General features: G+C 36.3%; 1 protein-coding gene across 3 annotated transcripts in view; it reads right to left on the bottom strand.

Moving 5' to 3' along the window:
* Positions 1-8,474: 8,474 nt before the first annotated feature.
* LOC147832798 (uncharacterized) overlaps positions 8,475-24,762 on the bottom strand; it is a 273,558-nt gene continuing 257,270 nt past the window's right edge. For 2 of the 3 annotated variants that reach the window (XR_015514860.1, XR_015514862.1), the window contains 3 exons: positions 12,958-13,073; positions 10,851-10,965; positions 8,475-8,963 (listed from right to left, as the gene is read on the bottom strand). The gene's annotated coding sequence lies outside the window, so the exon portion shown is untranslated. The remainder of the gene's footprint in view (positions 8,964-10,850; positions 10,966-12,957; positions 13,074-24,762) is intronic. The other variant, XR_015514861.1, reaches the window with a different exon arrangement.

Raw genomic sequence — 24,762 nt, 5'->3', positions numbered from 1 at the left:
ACACACAGACACATACAGTGCAAGTGTTTTTACAAGTAAATGTGACAGGATACACGTTAATATCCACTGCTGTATGGATATTCGTTTTCTTCATGTACAAAATAAACCTGATTTCCACAAACTGGGATTGAACCGTCTTTTATAACTGTACGGAAAAGTGGCAGTGGTGATAAAGACAGTAAAATCGATGTAATTTATTACAAACAGGCACAGTTTTAAAAGCATTTTAAACTTGTAAAACACATTCTTGATCACATTTGATGATGATTGATGAGCACAGAGAGCTGAACAGATCTTTTAATCGCGGTTGCTTTGAGCACATTCTGTCTTGTTGATCTAACTATACGTGTTACTAGTACTGAGACATGTTACAGTTTTTCTCAGTCGCATTGGTGCATTTCTCACAGCACTATTTACATTTGCACAACAGTTAATACATTTCTCAAAACGATCAGTACAAACTGCAAAACCTTGTTGATAACCTGCAAAAGCGTGTCACTAACTCAAAATGGATAGCTCAATGCTCAAAAGCAAGTGTTGATGTCAATGAAAGTGTCAGTGTCATCAAGATGAAAAGTCCTGACACACAAGACAGTCAAATGGCTTTGTCATGTTTTCATTAGGACAGTTTACTCTGTTAATTTTTTCCAATGCAAAAAAATTCAGATTTTGGTGACACTTCCTGAAAATGCTCAAGACAGCACTACATACTATTTGCACAGCCATTTGAAAACTACAGTGAAGTTAGACATCACTGCATTTAGTGAGGTATCTGAGTACAAGACACTGAATGTGTATGTTTCACATTTTTACTTTATTTGCTCTTTACACTTCTAATTTATTCCCAGCATTGTGCAAAAGAATAAACACACCCTTATATACAACAAACAGAAACTTCCTTTGGACAGAGCTGTGCACAACTGTAAACAATATTGCTGTACATCTTTGAACCAAACCTACAACATACACGGGTCGATACATCATTCATGCAATTGTTTTTAAAAGATTTTAATTTTTTAATCAAATTTGCTTGACATATTTTGACAACTAGTTTAACATTTTTGTATGTAATGACTCAAGTAATGAAATGAGGACTGTTAGTTTTACATGGAATGACGATTCAGCATTCACAAGTTTAGTTCATTTTGACTGACATGACATAAGCAAATGATAATGTTATAAACAGCAGAGAGTTGTATGAAAGCAACTGATGCATGTCCAAAAGCATCTGCAATTTGTTGGAAGGAATGAAAAACTGCTACTATGATGTACACAACTTGGACAAATGACTAATTGTTTTGAGAAATGCATTACCTGTTGTGCAAATGTTTATAGTGTTGTGAGAAATGCCCCAAAGCCACTGAGAAAAACTGTAATACCCGGCTGTCAATCAAATCGGTGGGCGGAGAAACTGCACTCCTACTTCACGTTGTGATAAGCTTCGAAATGGGAGGGATTTGGATCCTATTTCATTGTCAGGAAATTAAAAAAAGAGACTTATTTTCTTTATATTACTCCATTGTGACTGTGGACACACTATACCTACCAAAGTTCTGTCCAAACTTCTCACAAAAGATGATTTTCATCATAGGTGTCCTTTAAAATCCAGCATAGTTTTAATGCAGTTTAGACAAGCTCAACTGCTGTGTTAAATTAAAGGGAGTTTTATTAAATCTAATAGCTTTAACAAAATAATTTCATTTGTTCAATCAAAAGATGGTTATCAAAACTGATTACATTTGATTAAAAAAATGTGTTAAAATATATTTTTCATAGACGACAGAAAGCCACTGTCTGAAATCAGATAAGGATGAATAAATTCAGCAATGTTGGTTAATGCAGTATCACTGTTGTTAGATAAACTTTCAACCTAGCTATTGTAAATATGATTAGCTTGTAGCATTGCATGTTCAAATAAGCTATTCTTAACCCCCTCAGTTCCAGGTTTCTAAAAAATGGACAAGTATGTTTTCACAGTTCTTGAGGCTCCTATGAATGAGAACAAATTCTAATAATAAAAACTCAACACCCTAGTCAGAGCAGTTGTACTTCCTGAACATTATACCAACATAAGACATACATGATTGCTGGTATAATCTTGAAATTAATTTTCAAAATCACAAACATTAAGATTGCAACATTTTTACTTTCCTTTTGAGGTTTTTGTGGTATAGATTGTACCTTGTTTATAACAAAATCTTTATCTTCCTCATCACTCCACATAAGAACTTCAAGATTTCTGCATATGAAATAGTTACATCGATAAAGTTTGTTTTTCAATATATAAAAAAGTTCAATCAGCATTACTCTTTCAGTAACAAATTTTAAACCCATTGTACATGGACAGACATATTTGAAACAATCCTGATCTAAAGCTTGCAACGTTATAACAGATTTTAAACTTTAATTAGTAAGTACAACGCCTATTTTTAGGGACAATAAATCTGAATAAAAACATTGTAAATATGACTTATGTTTGTGTCTGGAATGAAGTAATTCCACACTGCTTTTCAGTGAAGGGGATTTTTTTCAAAGTAGAACATGCCAAGCCTTATACCGCCATTTGATTGGATGACAATTGTCCACTCTCATGGACTGCAGGCTTAAAAATAGATGAAATGCTCTGGAAGCAGAAAAACATGGGCTGACATGTGTTGTCCTTTGTAGCAAAAACAGTGTCCGAAGGGGTTAAAATGTCTCTCTCTGTTGCATTTATATGTTTCATTAAATTCAAAGTCAACAAAAGACAAAAATAACAGCATCCCCCAAACAATGCAAGCTTAAAAGAGCAGTAAAGTGCTAGAGAAATATTCACGTGTATTTATGTCACTTATACCACAAAAAGTTGTTCCAGAGCACTCGACCTGACCGACCCTCTCATCTCGCACCCCATTCCCAAAACACACCCTACTGCCCATTTTATTTCTGTATTTTCCTCCTATTCCCAGGGTCCAGTCCAGCATGGGAGAGCAGCCACTGGAGCCAATTAGCAGAAGCACCACAGAGCACTTTTACTCAAGGGTTGATGGGCTCATTAAGCATTAAGAATTCATGACATTTAACTCTTCAACATGGTGGGCAGAAAGCGTGGAGGGCTTTGATTGGATGGACAAAGTCTGTTTTTTCCCCTCAGCAATCAACAAAAATAGACCTCTCTCTCAGCACTGAGAGCTCAGGGATAAACAGGGGCGCACAGATCATTCCTACCTGGGTGAACAATGTGTGTAAGAGAGGGATCTTTATGGCACACAGGTGTGCAATTCTGCACTGATGGAAATTAATAATCTATGAAAACAAATACTCTTGCACGTCCACGGGCCACTAACTTAACTGACTGATTATTGACCGGCTATTAACAATTAATGGAAGCTTGCAATAATATGAGGCTATAGAAGTTTTATTGTGCCCTGGGGGATTCAACACAGAGAAACAGTTTTAGCATTTTAGGAGATGATAAGGTTCTGCCAATTCACAAGGTGGAAATCAAAAGGTTGAAAAAGAGTATCTCAACATAACAGTAGGCTTAAACATTGTATTTCAATACACACATTTAAGTTTGGCTCACTGTGCGTTTTTTTATTTTTATTTCAGTGAAGATGCTTAAAACACAGTTTAAACAACAGATTTAATAACTCATTTCTAATAACGGATTTCTTTTACCTTTGCTATGATGACAGCACATAATATTTTACTAGATATTTTTCAAGATACTAGTATTCTGCTTAAAGTGACATTCAATGGCTTAATTAGTGTAATTAGACAAGTCGTTGTATAACAGTAGTTTCTTCTGCAGACAATCAAAAATATATATTTCTTAAAGTGGCTAATAACATTGAGGTATTAAAACAGGTTTCAAAATATTTAAACCTGCTTTTATTCTAGCTGAAATAAAACAAATAAGCCTTTCTCCAAAAGAAAAAATATTATAGGAAATACTGTGAAAAATTCCTCTGTTAAACATCATTTGGGAAACATTTATATATAAAAGAAATTCACAGAAGGGCGAATAATTTTGACTTTAGCTGATAATCGTTTTGAATAATTGTGATTACAATTATGTTCAAAATAATCGTGATTATGATTTTTCCAATAATCGAGCAGCCCTAGCATTATTTTTTTTATGTTTAGTAATGTGTTACATTAATTTTGAGTCACTTTTGCCTTACTTTTCCTGACCTGGCTGAGAGGTGATCTCTTTCAAAACTTGCAGGGTTTTTTTCATCTTTTTTTAAATAGAGGAGTTAACAACTTACAATATAACCTTCATTTACCTTGAAAAAAAACATTTAAAAAGTTCAAGTAGGATAATATTATCTTCGGAGAACTTCCTGACCCCAGAGCTATACATGCTGTATATAAAGATTAATGAAAGTTTTAAGCAATGCATTTGCTCCTTTTGTACTTTTTATCTTAGTAAAATCACTGTCCAGATGATCCTCTTTTCCTTTTCTTCCATGTGCTCAAAATGAAGAGAATATTTTTATTTCAGAAATGTAAGGCTCTGCATCTTCATTTTTTGCCTGTTCCTGCATTCTCTCATTGTGTGCAGGATTTAATTATAACTTTAAACACGATCATTTTAATTTAGAAATTTTTTAAAAGCGATTAATACATCAATTTTTAAAATTAAACTAAAAACCAACTTGCATTGGATTTTTAATAAAAGTAACACAAATATTATGTTTAAAAGTAATACGTAACTTTACTCATTACTTAGAAAAGGAATGTCACTACATTACTCGCGTTATTTATTATACGTTACCCAAACACTGTTGACACTAAACTTTACAGTATGTCATTATCACCTCACTAAACTCAATGCAGTCTCACCGCAATTTATAACTTTTTAATTGAATGGCTAATTCGTATTAATTTGTACGATTTTACACCCAAATGTTACACCAAAAAGGAGTATAGTGTTAGGGGTAATTAATGAGTAATGGGGTAAAAGTGATAAAGCATTTCAGCCATTTTGAAAAACATCATTGTTTTTTATTCATTGTTGCCTTTGCTGTGGTTCTCTTTAACCTTTCTCTGTTGTTGTTTTTTTATTTAATTTAAATAAACATATATATTTAGTAATGCTGTTTACTTTGTTTTATCAACAACCCTGCATCTTGATTCTACAGCCCTTACTTTTTTGGTCAGTATATACTGTAACAGGGATGTCCAAACTCTGTCAGATCTGGCAGATTTTAACTCCAACTTGACTCAACAAACCTGCAAGGATGTTTCTAGAAAGCCCTGTAAGAGCTTGATTAGCTAGCCCAGGTTTGCCTGATTAAGGTTGGAACATTTTGGAGGTTGAAACTTTGCAGGACACCGGACCTCCAGAACTGAGTTTGGGCACCCCTGGTATATAATCAAAATCTATACATATTAGCCATCTGCAACTTTGTTTGATGGTTAAATGTGTATATTCAGCATGCATGGGTTTATTTTGTGGAGGTTGCAGACTACGTGGGGGGTAAAACAATAATCTGACAGAGATTAACCACTTCATTTATCTGTTCCATCAGCTTCTGCTTAATGATGTTACCCACAACCAGGCACCTGGGGGGTTTCAGGCAGAGGCAGCATTGCTATTATAATATGCATATTCTCATGTGCCCTCAAGAGATTGATATATCAAGGATATTCGAAGTTTGCATTATTTGGTTGCAGTATTAGTTTGTGCCTGTGTGTGTATGTGTGTGTGCACACTCCTACTCCAGCATTTAAGCAGTAATCACACATATAACAAAGCTTTCTTTAGAAATCGACTAGAGACAAATACTCAGATGAGAGAAATATGATAAAACCTCATGCACCTGCATCGAGTGGAGGAGGCTGTGAGCTGAAGGGATGGCAACTTATGCAGACTTTTCAAATAATGCTTTTAATTGACACAAAGAAAACAGCTTCCCTGAACAACGACTCTCACTTTGTACTTTATCAGATGTCAGGATTGATATTTGCAGATATAAAATAACATTACAATATAATTAGTATTGTCATTATTGAAAATGCAGTGAGTCTTATACGGGGCTCTTGTTTTAAAAATGTCTGTGTTATTATGTTTTTAATAGTTTTGAGCTAGATCTCCTGACTATACAAAGGTGTCAAGCATCAATCCAAAAAAATTTAAACTCTTATAAATTAAAAACACAATCATAAAATCCTTAATAAATCCCTCAGGCCTAATTTTACAAATGGCTATTTTAGTAAAGGGTGTTAATTTTTTCATAGCTGTTTTTAAATATATCAGGATAAGTGTCCAACAATGAAGATAACCCCTCTCAGTATTTAATTATATAGTTATATATATAAAATTATATAGTAATTTTTCCTCATTTTTGCTATGTCACACCATACACACTGTGAAATAAAGGTAAAACATCTGTCACTCGGCCAGTACCTTTTTGCTACTTTTTTGATTCCAAATAGGTCCATACAGGTCCACATTAAGGCTGCGCAATATATAATGCGACTGCAATAGTCATAATGCAGCATTTGCAATGTTGAGTTTGGTTTATAGTTGGCTTGAAGCCAATGTTTTTTTGTGTTTTTTTTAAGTCTGCATTTGTTTTTAAAACCTGTCACTGTATGAACATTTTAAGAGAGTTTAAAGCATTCAGGCACAATAAGTTGTACTAGGGCTGCATAATATATCGTTTCAGCATAGATTTTGCAATGTGCACATGCACATTAGTCACATCACAAAGATATCCAGATGTCCAGTCTGAATTATAGTTGACCAGGAGCTACAGAATAATATTTAATAACTGTGTATTTAAATGGTATTTATACGAGTTATACAAACAAACAAACAAACAAAAAAACATTTCAAAGTGAAATTACCCCACTGGCTGATCATTTTGCTGTTTGTTGTTTTAAGAGAATCCTGAATCCTGATTTTGCCTAATTTCATCTGATTTTTGAAATTTAACAATATTTTTACTTCAGTAATTTGTTTAGATATTTGGACTAGAAATGAGACAAAGCAGAGTAAGAAAAGCATTTTTGCATTGCCAATACTCAGTTTCTGTACCTGAGTACTGTTTAGACTGCCCAAAAAACCATCAAATAATGCTATTTCCGATGCTATGATTATGCAGGAAAATAAAATACAGCAATATCAGATTTTTCCACTATCTTGCAGCCTTAAATTGTACCATTTGTATCTTTTATAAAGATTCATTTTATTTGATCATTTATACAATGAAGACGATTCACAGTTTTTTTATTCATTCATTTATTTTCTTGTCGGCTTAGTCCCTTTATTAATCAGGGGTCGCCACAGCGGAATGAACCGCCAACCTATCCAGCAAGTTTTTACGCAGCGGATGCCCTTCCAGCCGCAACCCATCTCGGGTACATCCACACACACACTCATACACTACGGACAATTTAGCCTACCCAGTTCACCTGTACCGCATGTCTTTGGACTGTGGGGGAAACGGGAGCACCCGGAGGAAACCCACGCGAACGCAGGGAGAACATGCAAACTCCACACAGAAACGCCAACTGAGTCGAGGCTCGAACCAGCGACTCAGCGACCTTCTTGCTGTGAGACCTTCTTGCTACTGCGCCACTGCTTCGCCCCAGTTTTTATTTTAATTTTTTTATATTAGATTTTTTTCCCCCAATTTCTGTACCTGAGTACTGTTTGACAAAACCAGAAAGCAACAATACTTGTCATTTGTTTATTATTATTATGTATGATTCAATCCTCTATTGCATTTACTCTGAGTCAATAAACACGCCTTAATTCAAAGCATTCAATAAACCTGTATTCCTATCGCACTATTCATCAAAGAAATACAAAGTATTGCAATGTCTGATTTTCCCAATATTGTGCGCAAGTCTTCACAAAAACATGAACACCTTCAAATGGCGTTAAAAGTGTCACATACTGTGTTTATAAGGTATAATTCACCCAGAAATGTCATTTCTGTCTTCATGTAATATGTATTCGCGGCCACAAAATCACAAGCGAGCTGAACGCGAGCGTGCACGCCAATGACAGCTACTTTAGTAAAAAGAACCTGCGTAGGCTGTGAATGACAGGTAATAAAGTTGTTAATAACATTCAGTTTGTTGCACAGAGCGATTGTTTGAGAGCTGAGCTGAAAGAATGATTTGCATGTGTGTGTGTTTTTTATCACAGTGATGGCAGCCATGAGCCGCTCTAGGAAGAGAAAGTGAAACTGGCCACACATTATTTAAATGATCATAACACATTTTACAGTTATGATTACGACAAGCAATTGATGATTTTTCTTTCATAGCTAACACATAGTGTTGTGCATGAAAATAAATGTTTTACTGTGTCAGTATAGCTACTCTAGCCTATATAATGTTGAATATAATGCAAGAAGAAATCTGATAATGACAAATGTCTGATTTTAGCAGTGAAAACAAATGGTCAATGTCAAATGACAAGCATGTCCCAAACACCATTGCAATAGTTTTAGAATAATGTCCCAATAACATACACAAGCTAATAACTAACACTTAAATAATATATTAACTCACACTTTACAGATCAGTTGTTTATAGTTTCTTTACCATCTACTAATATCAGTGAAACTACTGATACTTAACAAGTCTTTAGAAAGTAATTTACTAACAGCTTGTTCATGATCTATTACTAATGTAATAGGGATAGTTATAAATCATTAAAATACACTTAACAAGTCATTTATAACTTGTTGACTAACAGCTTGTAAGTTATCTATTGGCTATCTATAAGGCACAGTTATATATAATTAACAAACTATTAACTTTTAATTAAAAAGTCATTTATAACCCATTAACTAACAGTTTATTAATGGACTATTAACTAGTTAAAACAAATAGTAATTCTGAAGTGTTACCTATAAATTAAGATTGGTATTTGGAAATAACGAAATCAAGGAAAAGCTCTGCGGAATTTGCTTCACCCTTTCTCTTCATAATCCAGCCTCAGGGTGACGGAGATGCTGAAATGTAATAAAAGTATAATGGCAACATTAGCCTATATACTCAGAATTTATGATTGAATAATTATTTCATTATCATTTAAAAAATCTTAGGATTAGGCTACATGTTTTTGTGGAGGAACATTCATAAATCCACTGTAGATGGCTTTAGTGTGGCCCTGCGCTTACTGATGGTGTCCACCATTCTCATTACGATCAAAACTTTTCCACACCTCAGACTTTGCTTTAGTTGCAGGTCAAAAATCAAAAACGTAATCAACAGAGGCAAGCCTTCTTTTCACCTCATCAGCATCCATTTTCACATCTTTCTCACGCTAATGAACTGCATCACGTGTCCGTTCATTTACAGTGCACACCCGAGCCCAGCCGACCTATGTACAATGATAGAAATTAAGCCTGAACCCGACCAAACCTGCTGAGTTGCAGCTTGGGCAAAGATGTTCAGTGATACTCTAAAGGTATTAATGTGCAACTGTACAGTAAAAATAGTAATAAAAAAAAATTACTGAAAAACTGAAATGTTAGTAACATTAGAAATGTTTGAAACATCAAACTTCAACTTGCATAAATACATCTATTTTCTTTAAAAAAAAAAAAAACACACATTTTACTGCCTATTTGTCAACTATATATGAGCAAATGTTCCACTGTTCTCTTTGTTAGCCTTCAGAGCAAATCTTTTGATTTCATCATTTCACTTCTGTTCCACGTGTTTCTCTTTTGATCCAGCCCTACTCTCCATCATCTTCACTCACTCAATCTCTCTATCTGTTAGCAGTTACCGTGTTTGTTTTAAAGATTTTCCTCTGCGCAGCTCAAATGCTTTGGATTTAGTTGTGTGCTGCCTTCATTCCACCTGATTCACTCCATCCAAAGCTCCAACAAAAGGTGTAAAGATCCCGGTGCAGGTGAGAATGAAATAAAAAAAACCAATGCCTGCAAATCTTTTTTCACATGAGGAAACACACAAGGAACTATTGAATAATCCTTTTCCGCATGAGCAAGCACATACAGATACGGAGAATATTTCAAGTGAAGTTCTAGCATCAGCAAATGACGTGCAAGATAATATCCTCTTTTAAAAATGTTTGTTTGTGACTTTGCTTTAATAACCAAATGTGTATAATGTCAACACTTACAATTTTAGACAAGACATTCTAGATTCATTTTAGACAAAACTGTATCACAATTTTCAGTATGATATAGAGACAGCTAGCTAACACCAGATCAGATTTAATCCATGTATGGGGTAGAAAAATAGTATAGCTTTAAAATGCACATGCAAAATTGTTATATGTTAAATTTGAATGCTTTTTTCAAATATTTTACAAATCATGTTTAACAAAGCATCCCAGCAGGTACAGGTTGTCAACACGACATCAGATTAACGTTGTACCCCAACGTTGTGGGATGTAACATTTTGGTTGGAAATGAAAATCGGGTCGACGTCTGTCACACAACCAGCGATCGCTCTTAGAGATCGCTGGTTCTCACACGAACTCTCAGGACTACACTTCCGCATTCCCCAGGATTACACATTCATACATGCACTTCTCCCAGACACGCACGCCTGCTCATTCATCTAACTTGATTGCACTCACCAGCTGAACCCTGTCAGAGACTGATAACACACCATACATAAACCACTCATTTACTCACCCTGGTGGCCGAGTCTTGTTTACCCAGTGTGACATTACAACGCGTTTCCCTGTCTTGTTTCTCCGTGTTTGAACCTAGCCTTGTATCCTTGTCATCCTGTATAGCCGCCTGCCTTTCGACCTTTTGCCTGTTTACCGTTTATGATTCTGGACAGTCTATATATACCCGTTTGCACCTGTATGACCACTGCTTGCCTGACGCTGAATAAACCTGCATATTGGATCTTACCTCAAGTTGTATCTGTCACTCCACCCAGTCGTTACAACGTCAGAACCCAACGGCAGGCCAAAGTCAATGTCCAACATTGGACAGATTTTGCATTTTGGTTATTTTCCAATGCAACCTCAAAAAAAAAAAAAAAAAAAAAAATTATATATATATATATATATATATATATATATATATATATATATATATATATATATATATATATATATATATATATATATATATATTTCAGCATCTACTGATGTTATAGCTTGACGTTGAGTGGACGTAACCACTATCACGTCTATCTATGTTGGATTTTGGTTGCCATACCTGACAAATAAAGTTCAGTATTTGACGTCAATATGTCAACCAAATATCAACATAATTTCATGTCGTTATTGAACGTCATATTAACCAAATCAAAATGTGTTGAAAAAACTTTCCATTCAAAAACTTTCCATTAAACAGCACGAGAAATATTTAAAATAGAATCAAAATTTCACAGGAGGGCTAATAATTTGGTCTTCAACTATATTAATTGTAAACTGAAGCACGGCTAGGTTTGTGCATATTTGACACATCCAGGGGTAACATATTTTCAGCAATCTCTGACACAGTTAGTTTGTTGCCTATATGACTCCAGTACATTGTTTTCTGCCAACTGGCAACCCAGATTGTGTAAACCGGCAGTGGTCAAACAGACTAAAACAAAAACAGACCCTCTTACAGGAAATGAGTTTTAAAGTTTATGAATTTATAAATAATTGTCTGAAGCATATAAAAAAAAAATACACTCACCGTCCATTTTATTAGGTACACCTATCCAACTGCTTGTTAACGAAGATTTCTAATCAGCCAATCACATGGCAACAACAGTATGCATTTAGGCATGTAGACGTGGTCAAGACGATTTGCTGCAGTTTAAACTGAGCATTAGAATGGGGAATGGACTGATTTAAGTGACTTTAAATATGGCATAGTTGTTGGTGCCAGATGGGCAGGTCGGAGTATTTAAAAACTGCTGATCTACTGGGATTTTTGTGCACAACCATCTCTAAGGTTTACAGAGAATCCTCTGAAAAAGAGAAAAAATACAGAGTGAGTTCTGTGGATGCAAATGCCTTGTTGATGCCAGAGGTCAAAGGAGAATGGCCAGACTGGTTCGAGCTGATAGAAAGGCAACAGTAACTTAATAACCACTCATTACAACCGAGGTATGCAGAAGAGCATCTCTCAATGCACATGTCCAACCTTGAGGCGGATGGGCTACAGTAGCAAAAGAACACACTGGGCGCCATTCCTGTCAGCTAAGAACAGAAAAATGAGGCTACAATTTGCACAGGCTCACCAAAATTGGACAATAGAAGCTTGAAAAAACTTTGCCTGGTCTGATGAGTTTCGATTTCTGCTGCGACATTTGGAGAGTATGGTCAGAATTTGGCATCAACAACATAAAAGCATGGATCCAACCTGTCTTGTATCAACGGTTCAGGCTGCTGGTGGTGGAGTAATGGTGTGAGGATGCTTTCTTGGCGCACTTTGGGCCCATTAGTACAAATTGAGCATTGTGTCAATGCTACAGGAAATTCGCATCATGGATGTGGAGCTGATATCTGCAGCAACTGTGTGATGCTATTATGTCAATATAGACCAAAATCTCTAAGAAATATTTCCAGTACCTTGTTGAATCTATGCAGCGAAAGATTAGGGCAGTTCTGAAGGCAAAAGGGATCTAACCCGGCATTAGGGTATACCTAATAAAGTAACCGGTGGATGTGTAAACTTGACATGTTTTCAAAATCTCATATTTTGGCATTTTTATGCTTTAGTTGAGGCAAATATTACATACATCATCTTTAATAAACATGTTGCACTGCTTCTGTTTCAGGTTTTTTGTATGTATGTGTTTTTGTATTTTAAATGAAATAAAAGATGCAGCTATGCTGAACATAAGCGATGACCATCTTGTTAGCATAAAGTTATTTTTCTTTTTTTTCTTTCTAATATTAAGATATATATATATATATATATATATATATATATATATATATATATATATATATATATATATATATATATATATATATAGCAACAATGCAAAGAAGTGGCTGGGTTATATGAATACCTTTAAAGCTGTAGATTGATGCCACTTCACACTGCAGGCTCACACTTTCTCTGACACTTTCTCTGTGATGAGACCATGAGACCACATTTCTTCTTTGAGACATTCAGCATAAAACCCTACAGAAGACACAGAAGCATTCACGGCTGAGAATCTCCAAACTACTGGAATTCATAAATAAATCTGTTTTGGAAGAAATCAGTTTAGAGATTTATTCAAAGACTTCAGATTTTTCCCACACCTGGCCAGCGGTTAAAGAAAAAATACTAGCCATAACTGCTTTTACTGGCAATTAGTTTATGCACATTGTTTTATCATAAAAAGGCAGAACAAATATTTATATTAAATTATATGTATTTTTAAAAGTAATATTTATAGTTGTTTTTTCTTTGCTTTCTTAGAGCTTTCATTTTGGTGGAAACTGCAGGGAAACTTCTCTTTTGTTGACAACAGATTTATAAATTATTCATATTAAAAACTTGGAAAGATTTTTGACACATTGCATTGTCAACTGCACATTACAAGTGTTTCAAGCTCACAGCATTTGCAGAGATGATGTTTTTGTTAAGCAGCATTTGCTGTGAAGCAAAACATTAAAAACAAGAAATCACCACCAGGTAAATTACATCATAGTTTTGGCTATTTGATAATAGCACTATATCACATACTCAAGAACATTCCAGGTTTAAGAAAAAAGTTAGCAACTAACAGATTAAGAGTCTTAATCTGTAAGCTGCAAGCCACTTTAAGTAGTTAGTTAACACTTGTGTGCTGCTGGGGAGGTTTTCAACCACTCTGGGGTGATTTGAGTCTTAATCTAGCCACATCATTCTCTGTGGTTCAGCAAATTGAATAAGTTTTGCTGACAACTCTTATTTTTACTCATTTTTGTGAAAATGCTTTGGAAATAAAAAAGCAAACAAACAAAAAAAAAACCTCAATAATACACTCTGGGCAAATGTATGTCCCTTTTGTTATGTTTGTGGCAGTTTTTGCCACATTGACTTCCATTAAAATTACGTTTTTGGATTGCAAAGCCATGACACCAATCTCAAATTTATTTATTTATTTTTTGCTCGTTCAAACTACTTATTTAAAATGGGCTAAAACAAGACAATTCTTGAGATTTTATTGGGACAACTTAATTTTTTATGTTCAATCCACATAAATTTGTTAAAAGTGTTAAGTTAACGTAATCAGTTTGTGGTGGGACAACATTAATGAATTGTGTGGAACAATGAATTGTGGGTAATTTTTTTTTACAGTGCATATAATCATGCATTGGGAAGAGGTCAAATTTGTAATTTTTACTGCTGATCATCAGTTACAGTGCAAAAGGTCTTAGTTTCTAGCTTATATATAGTGCATGTGTATGTGTGTGAGTGTAAGAGAGAGCTTTGTACACCTTAAACATATGCATAATCACTCACTAAGGGTATTTAAATAGGGCATGGTTTGAGGGCTACATTATTATATTGAGAAGCTGACCAGTTGCCTGAGTCAAATAAGCCCACCCCCATATCTATTTGACTCTACTATGCAAAGACATTCACCTATTATAATGGAAGTCTGAAGAATCAAATTGGGGGCGTGGCTTTGAGAGCTTCATTATCATATTGAGACGCTGATTGGTTGCATGAGTCAAATAAGCCCACCCCCAAGTAGTGGTGTAACGGATCACAATTCTCACAGGATCGGGCCATTTTTCGGATCAGCCAAAAAGGGAGGAGACAAATGTAATTTGCTTTCCATTTTTTTACAAAAACAACATAAAAGATTCACTGTTGCAGCGCTGTTGCAGGTAAAATATTCAGTACTGCCAAAAATTCACTGTTACTACTGTTGTTGATTATGCTAATTGTAGAAATCTAACATTATCATTTTTTACAATTCATATTTATTTTTCAGTTCCATTTTCAATAAATGACCAGGATATTCACTCCTAAAACTTGCTTCATTGCTAGATGGATCTTTTTTGAAGAAATGTTCAGTGGCATTTTTTGATGGCTGGTTGGCCTCAGTGGTTTTATCTTAACTATAAACTTATCCCAGTACTTCTGTGCTATTTGACTGTTCTTAACTTCATAACTAACTCAAAAGGCTAAAGACTGAATCTTTCTTGATTTTTGTGTTTTTCAAACACAGATTTGAATGCAGCGATTCAAAGAATTAATAAACATATGCAAATCACCATTATATAATTTATGTTGCGTGAGTGTTGAGATCCTGATCTTATAATGATTAATTGTGCAGCTTGCACTGAATGCATTAATGCAGGCTAAACAAGCAGTGACAGAAAACACCTTTATTAACCTAGGAAACCCACCACATCCTGAATTACCCACCACAGCTACTTCCATCATCATTATATTTTACAGAAAAGCCTAAATGCTTTCATACATGTGAATTGAATGACGTGAGAGACAATCTCTCTTCGATCATTACAAATTCAGGAATAATCTACAAGTGATTTATTAATCAGCGGGTCACGTGTGGAACCATGGATTAAGATCCATCACACTTCTACCCCCAAGTCTGTATCACACTGCTTTGTAATGTTATTAATGTGTGACATTTATAATAGAAGTCAATGTAATGAATGGATTTTAATGGCCAATGTTAAGTCTATGGCAGACTTTGGAACGTCTTAGCTCCCCAGGGCTACAACATTTAATTTCTTTTGGGGGAGTATATGTATATACCACATATTTCAATTAAATTCACACTTGGCAATATAACACGTCAAAGTAGGGCATAATGTTAAGTCAATGCATTGTCTGAGAAATTAGCAGCTCAGCTCTCAGAACACAGTTTTACTCCATAGAGTTTTTTGTCCCTGTAATAAAGGATATGATGTGGAGATATTATGAAATACAGTCAAACTAATTTCTTTTATGGTTTGTAGCATATTTACAGCTGTAAAATATTGGCAAACACAGCTGTACTTTAACTGTTAATTAAGAAAATAATTTACTGTGTAGCTGAGCTATTGTCAAGCTACTGAAAAATATAGTAATGCTAATAGCTGAGCTAACCCTATCCCCAACACAGACAAGGGGCTGGGAATGCTGTTTCACAAACACCAATATTTGTTTGCTTTTGACATCTGGCAAATGTTCATTTTAAGCCCTGTATGTCAATATTAGACATTTATAAGAACCAATATAGCTCAAATGAACAGAAAAAACTTCCCCCTCCTGATTTCTCAAAAAAATCTACCTTGCACCCTTTCTCCATACTAAATCTCGCCATGCAAAGGCGACGGGACTCCAGGGCAGTGTTTATTTCAGAATAGATGGCAAGCAATTAAAGGGATGTTCACCTAAGTGTCTCTGTGACAAGAATAGGTACTTGCTACAGACAAACCAAAGGCAAATCAATACTGCTGGGAAGACGAAAACAGCATGAGCCAGTGGTGTAGAAAAACAACAACCTCAGAGCACAGCCCTTTGAGCAATTCTGTGCGTAAATGTGCTTGCATGAATTGAGTGAACAGAGAAGATAACACCACGATTGTGTGTTCTGGACAGTTTCAGGCTGGTTAAGCAGTTCCTCTGATGCTCAGCACTGTAATTGAGCCTTCAGTGGAGAAAGAAGTGAGGGCTGATGGAGGAGAAAGATGCAATTAGATTTTTTTTTTGGTCATTTGTTGTATTGTCATGTGCCTCTACCAACATTTTTGCAAAGCTCCAAAATATACCCATGCAAGCTTAGCTGAAATGAACAGCACACTCTCAGAAATAAAGGTCCAAAACCTGTCAATACGGCTTAATAGTCATAGTAGCTTTTCAAAAAGTATACTTTTGTATCTTGCAGGTGCACATTGGTACTTTAAAGGTACAATTTTGAACCTTTAGTGTACACTTTTATTTCTTTAAGGTATTACAAGGTACACATATGTACTTTTTATATACCTGTATCAATATTTACCTTAAAAGGGTACAAATGTGGTGGTACCTTCTGAAAAGCTACTGTCCCAATGCCAGGTTTTATATCTTTATATCTGAGAGAGACATCTTTGCAAATGATGGCAATTAAGCAAATACAATGGTTCAGGGATGATGCCAAAACATGGAGGGTGTTTTTCCTCTTGAAACTTTCAAAAGATTGTACTTTACTATTGTACTTTTCTGTCATTTTTCTTTATATTGTACATATTTGTTCATAAATAATTATGGTTGGTATTATCGATAGGGGTGGAAAATTTACTAAAAAGGTTTTTAAATCGGAATTATATGTGTATATATATATATATATATATATATATATATATATATATATATATAACACTTATATATATATTTATACACTTATATTTATATATTTATACATATAACACTTCACACATTTTTCATTTTCAGTGTAAACAATACTGGTTTAAGAGTAGGGACAAATTATTGAAAAAGATTTGACAGGCTGTGTAAACCGGAAGTTACTAAGGCTTTTATTTATCATGTACATCCAACTGATTCAGAATCTTTAGTAGGGTACAAGGTTTTCCTATGGCACATTCTTTTCTTGTGGCAAACTAAAGATTCATAAATATTTGACTTTTTTCATATTATGTGTTAACACAATTTTTTTTTAAAATGCACCAGCACGTTTAAATTGCATGTTAACTCATCAATCAAACCATTAAATAGTATGTACCTGCTAGACTAAGCTGGAATGCTAAGTCTATTGCCCTTAATTTAGAACTTCCGATTCAGTTGCCTATAAGGGAGAAATGACTAGGAATAATAAACGCTGAAAACGGTCAAACTACTTGCTCTATTAACAAGTGTTTGCATGACTATACAAAGAGTTATTTTATAATAAGAAAATATCAGTTTGCAACATCAAGCAGCATAATGAGCAATTTGAATGTCTAAAAACGAATAAAAGTAAATGAGACCGGAAGTCTCAAGCCAAAAAGATTCAAATGGCTATGCCTGCTCGTACACAAAGAATAGGGTGAATGGATTTATGTATTAAAACCATGTTTTTACACTCTTAGACTTTGCCACAAATTGACATTTATTTCCAGCAAAAACGCCTCCTAAAATGCCACATACATTCTTTATAATTCACTTCTGTAATATGCACTGCATTGTTAGTCATTCAAAAACTTTTACAGTAAGACTGCATATTACAAGTTGGCAGCATTCTACTGTAATCAAAATTATCAAGTACTGTTACTGTATCTGAAGACAAAAATGAGAGTTAATGTAAATGAAAAAGGAAATTGAAATGAAAAATACAAATTTATCAATGTTTTATTCATTTATTATTTATTACAAAATGTATTAATGTATTACAAAATAGATAGATTGATAAATAAAAATTACTTATTCTGAAAATTACTTATCATTGAATAATAAAAAAGGTTGTACACAAGCTCGTCGCTGGTTTGGAATTTATTAAATTCAATAGTGAAAACTAAGAATAAAGTTTTTTTTACTGCTAATGTAAAATGTAAACAAATTACAGTAAAAGTACTGTAAAAATTGTCATACCAAAAACTTAAACGTCGTGAAGAACCTTTTGCCATAAAAAGAAGTTGCGTTTTCATTTTGAAACTGCTGTGTATGTGCAATAACTGCAACGTAATAATTCATTTATTCATTTTCTTGTCGGCTTAGCCCCTTTATTAATCCGGGGTCGCCACAGCAGAATGAACCGCCAACTTATCCAGCAAGTTTTTACGCAGCGAATGCCCTTCCAGCTGCAACCCATCTCTGGAAAACATCTACACACACACTCATACACTACGGACAATTTAGCCTACCCAGTTCACCTGTACCGCATGTCTTTGGACTGTGGGGGAAACCGGAGCACCCGGAGGAAACCCACGCGAAGGCAGAGAGAACATGCAAACTCCACACAGAAACGCCAACTGAGCCAAGGTTCGAACCAGCGACCCAGCGACCTTCTTGTGAGGTGACAGCACTACCCACTGCCTCGCCGCAACGTAATAATATTTTAGCAAAAATGTTGCTATAGGCACATCTTTTTCATGATTACAGGCTGTCACTGAATGTACATTTGGTAGTGAAATCAGAGACTTTCAGTTAAAGCTGCTCTCAGAGACACATTGGAGACGGATGTTACTACCAGGTGCATGTAAACAGCCTCTGAAGGACACAGATGTGAGCTATTTTGAACCGAAAATCAATTGTCTTTAAACTACTAAGAGAGAGAGAGAAAAAAAAAACAGACTAGCATACACACCGGCCATTTTGTAACATCCAAAGCATAGACGGTTTAATTGAGAGTTAAATTGGGGGGAGAGGCCGAAGGGAAAAGGCTGTTTTAAAGTGAAGGAGCTGTCTGCTCTAGTCTGACCTGTACATGGAGGTGAGTGTATTAATACTTGGCTTGTTAATGCATCTGTGCAGAGGGAGAAAGTGACCTTTTCTCACAGGAACTAAAAGACTCTAATTAGCTGCTGAAAGGGAAGATCAAATCAACAGCTGCTGTACACATGGAAGGAAAATATGAAACCGTGCTCAGAATCCACATACAGACGGCAGTATTCTCAGCATGTCCACCGCTGTATTTCAGGCTGACGCCATTTTCAACCCATTAAGACATTTGTAACTGAAGATAATAGCACTTTTTAACTTCAGCAATGCAGTTACCTGTTATGATGGGATTGTTTGCCAAAACGTCATTTATATTTATTGCTGTCATTGATATACTTTTGTTTTTAATAATCAAAATAAATAACAGTCAATGGAAAATGAAACGGGTCTAAATTCTATTCAAAATGAGCTGTAATTATCTATATTAACACTGGGCTAAATGTACATGCTATTAAGATCTGATCAGTTGTTATGGGGTCTAAAATGCTTGTCCATATTTGTAAATGCTTATATTGTTCAAAGTATTTAAGCATAATTTAGTGAGAAAGTGGAATCCGAACATGACTTCCCAAGACATACTGTATATCAATGCATGATAGATTCAACAAGGTACTAGAAATTTTATTTCATGTTGACATGATAGCATCACAGTTGCTGCCGATTTGTCGGCTGCACATTTATGATGCGAATCTCCCGTTTCACCACATCCAAAAGGTGCTATATAGGATTGAGTTCTGGTGACTGTGGAGGCCATTTGAGTAAAGTGAACTCATTGTCATGTTAAAAAAAACAGTCTGAGATGATTCATGCTTAATGACGTGGTGTGTTATCCTGCTGGAGGTAGCCAACAAAAGATGGGCACACTGTGGTCATAAAGGGATGGACATGGTCAGCAACAATGCTTAGGTAGGCTGTGGCATTGACTCGATGATCAGTTGCTGCTAAAAGTGTGCCAAGGAAACATCCCCCACACCATTACCCCATCACCACCAGCCTGAACCGTTGATACAAGGCAGGATGGTTCTATGCTTGTTGATGCCAAATTCGATTTTTAAATTTTGATGCAGAAATCGAGACTCAGACCACGCAGCAATTTTCCAATCTTCTAATGTCCAATGTTAGTGAGCCTGTGTGAATTGTAGCCTCAGTTTCCTGTTTGTAGCTGACAGGAGGGGGACCCGGTGTGGTCACATTTCACATTTTGTAAATACAATAGTGTGAGATTTTCTGTAGAATGAAAAAGGTTTCATGAATGTTAAATGTTCTTGGAATGGAATACTGTTCATTTACATCCACTTTTAAAATAAAGCTCATGTTAATTTCTCATGAAACCAACAGTATAAATTGGCTGAACGAAAACTGAAGTATTTATAAAACACAGAAATCAGCCACAGACAAAGCCAGCGCAACCTCTCATTTAAAAGTCAATGATTAAAAAGTTGAGTCTCACGAGGCGACAGTTCATTTGAAGCGAGAGCGAGTGACTCAATCGGAGGCATCCGCTCACTCCCATAATGACTAGCTCCTTCACCGGCAGAGCCACACAACAGCAAGAGATTGGAGGCAGTCTATAAGCAGGACTCCCAGAAGTGCGGACAGGAGAGTCTGGAGAGCAGAAAGGGGCTCTGTCAGAAACCGGGAAAGTGCCACGCAGATATAAATTAGCCTATGTTGTTGAAGGGGTCCCCAGCTGGTTCCCTTGCACACGGAGAATAATTACACCGATTTCCTCTTCCCCTCCCTGCCACTGCCACACATCAGAGTCACCAAGTTGGAAATGAAACCCAGTTATCCTTCTCTCACAGCTGTGCACCTTCGCCTGTTGATGTATTATGGCGCACACAAATTCAAGTTACTAATTGTCTGTGGATGTCGCGAGGTAGCGCTTTAGACGAGGCCGAGCCACAGGTGAGGAGAGCGAAAAACAAAAACGCTAGCTTCGAGAAGCTGGTAATTAAGTTAACTTTAGACTCTTTCAAATTCCTGCAGCTTTGCCGTTCCCACCTGCCAAACATGTTCATTATCACGTCTCATCACATCAGAGACAACACAGTCTTGAGGTAACACAGTTATTCTTTGGGTTCAGCTACACCTGGAAACGGTAAGAGGTGTTGGTTGTTAAGAGTACCTTCACACTTTCAAACAGAGATATTTTGCAATTTTAGAAACAGACGTGCAGCTGTTCAGCGACAGTTATTCTTTCTGCGATTTCCTGTCTCAAGAGGACAGCTGTGTGTACTTTTAAACATTAGCCTAGTTATGACATTAAGTAAATAAATGTTTGGGAAGTAAATACTAATGAAAGTGCATACGAGCTCAATTAATCATTCAAGCAAGCAAAACTTACAATACACTATTGTAGGGAGTCAGTAACTTTTGTGAAAGCCTCCTCTGCTCAATATATTTGCTTAAAGTGAAAACAGTAATATCGAGAAATATTACTGAATATATATTACTTAATGATACAAAATAGCAATATTTTATTAAGGGTCGCGGTGACGTAGTGGGTAGCACGATTGCCTCACAGCAAAAAGATCGCTGGTTCAAGCCTCAGCTGGGTCAGTTGGCGTTACTGTTTGGAGTTTGCATGTTCTCGCCGTATTTGCATGGGTTTCCTCCGGGTGTTCCGGTTTCCCTCACAGTCCAAAGACATGTGGCATAGGTGAATTCCGCAAGCTAAATTGTCTGTAGTGTGTGTGTGTGTGTGAATGAGTGTGTGTGGATGTTTTCCAGTGATAGCAAATACACTTCTAGCTGCAACCTATGTAAAACATATGCTGGATAAGTTGGTGGTTTATTCCGCCGTGGTGATCCTGGATTAATAAAGGAACTAAGACAAAAAATGTATATTTCATTAATATATTATGTACTCAGACCTTAAAAGAACAATTTTAGATATTTGAATGAGAACACAGATCTGAAGTAAAAAACCTCCAGACACCTCCCTGCTATTGGTGTTACTTTTCAGCTTTCACTGACTTTGCAAGATGATGAGCCCATATGCAGAGTTCATATTTTTTGCAAGAGGAGGTGGTCTCGGGGGGCACCTACCAGTAGACTGTTTTTTTTTTTTTACACACCATATATTATATGTTTTCTACTTTTTGATTTATTTACAGCCTATGTGCTTTGTATTGTTTTCCTCAGTGGGATTGTTATCTTTGAGCTACCTTACTGTACATGAAACTTTAAAAATAAATTTAATTAATTTTACAGGCCAAAATATGAAGAAACCCTTTACCTTCGGCTTAGTGTGTGATTTATAAGGGGTCACCACATTGGTATCAACTTCCAACTACTGTTGCAGCGGATGCCATTTCAGCCTCAACCAAGTACGGGGAAACTGGTAGCCCTTAAAGACTATTTCTGACAAGATATTAGCTTTAATATTATTTAGTTTTTTTGGCAGTTGTTTTCAAAAGACAGACAGTATTATATTTTCTTTTAATTATAAAATGTTATTAAATAGTCACACCTCAGGTGCAGGTATGCACAACTAACTTGAATGCAAGTGGTATTTTTCACTGCTGAAATTCCTAGTTCTGACTGTGTCTGGAACGCGGCATTAAAGCTTGCATACCTGCTTAGCAAAGGACCAATGCCATTTTTGTCACAGCTTAACACAGCGTTACATGCCAAGCTCTGGTCCATTGCATTAGTTGGGAATCACTTATCCAATTCAGACAGTACTTCAATCATAACTTTTGAAATCCCAATCCTCTAAAGCAGGGGTCTCAAACTCAATTTACCTGGGGGCCGCAGGAGGCAAAGTCTGGGTGAGGCTGGGCCGCATAAGGGATTTCACAAAAAAAAAGTCCTCAAATGTCATTATTAACAGTTTTAATTATCATGAAGTGTCCTGAACATTAATAGAACATTGAGTGAAGATTATGAACAGTTCTTCTGAACATGGCATCTTTTGCCTACTTCTTGCTGCCAGAGACTTGACAGCGCTTCAAGTTGGGGAAAAAGTGGGGGAACTCACTCAAAACTTCCATTCCCTCACCTAAAAAAAGGCGTATATATGTATAAATAAAACACCCCCACCCCACTCCAGTCACATCAGTCTGTACAAGTCTGTATCTACCTATAATATATATAAGATGCAGGCTGTAGCTAGGTAGGTGGCAGGCTGCAGATAGGTAGCTAAGTGGCAGGCAGGGGCGGGAACAGCTTACCCTGGTTCTGGCCGGCGCGAGTTCCCTCCTAAACACTTCCCGCCCGTCACAGCATCTAACAAAGGGGCGGGGTGCGTGATGACGTCACCGGCATCCCCGCCCCTTTGTTTACACGGCGGGCGGGGAATGCCAGTGACCGCTGTGTACGGATAGAATCAGCGGAGCGGGGAGCGCTCTCTCTCCCCGCTCCGCTGATTCTGTCAGTGTACAGCGGTCGGCGCGGGCCACAAAATATTGCACTGAGGGCCGCAAATGGCCCGCGGGCCTCGAGTTTGAGACCCCTGCTCTAAAGGAACACTTCACAAAAGACATCATTTTAACGACATCTACTGATGTTAGTCTGTTTCTCCTTATCCCGAGGTCTCCATAATCCTGGACTCGGCCCGTATCCTAAGCAGATGCTGTGGTGTGGAGTGGAGACAATGAGACTCCTGAATTCCTGAAAGACCCCAGTGACAGACGAGTCTCTGCATTGATCCGGTGGGCCAGCCTGAACACCAGCCGGTGACCTACTCACACCTGCAACTTCTCCACACTGAACTGAATTTCAAAACTGGACTGACACTGTTTCAATTTACTAAAACTTCTATGTGAAGCTGCTTTGACACAATCTACATTGTAAAAGTACTATAGAAATAAAGATGAATTGAATTAAATTGCTGTGTCGGTATTAGCAGCTGTAGGAGAAATTTCAGCAGAGTCAGAGTTGGAGACCTCTACACTTTTAGTTGAGGCTGTATTAAAAAAACAAGTAACATATATTTCAAACAAAAGCAGGAATTAAGAACAGAATGAGAAGAGAGTTCTCCTGCAGTATTTTAAGATTTGCAAGTTGTGAGAGTAACCACAAACCAATGCACGACACCAGTTGGCTCTGATCTGCCATTCCATATGACTTCAGTGGTTCTACTGTAATTATATAAAGCTTCGAAAACACTTTAGTTCACCAAAAACAACAAAAAAATAGACTTTTTCACCTATGTCTTCTCTTCAGCCTCAGGAAAGGGTATGTTATGGTGAGGATAGTATGACACAGAGTCAGCAGCAAAACACACAAGCATTGTATTCCCTGCTGTAAATTCGCACCTTGATCTGATGCAGTAGTTATAAATATGTTTTGTTTTTGTTAGCCACACACAAGTACACTACCTGACAAAAGTCTTGTCATCGATCCCAGTTGTAAGAGCAACAAATATTAACTTGGCTTCTAGTTGATCATTTGGAATAGTGTCAGAAGGTAGATTTTTCCGATGAATCAAATGTTGAACTGCATCCCAATCATCACA

This window comes from Danio rerio, chromosome 18, assembly GCF_052040795.2.
Source record: "Danio rerio strain M-AB ecotype USA chromosome 18, GRCz13ab, whole genome shotgun sequence".
In the NCBI taxonomy this organism is placed as follows: domain Eukaryota; kingdom Metazoa; phylum Chordata; class Actinopteri; order Cypriniformes; family Danionidae; genus Danio; species Danio rerio.
Note: the sequence above shows the minus strand (reverse complement) of the source record. Positions and strands in the feature narration are given on the sequence as shown.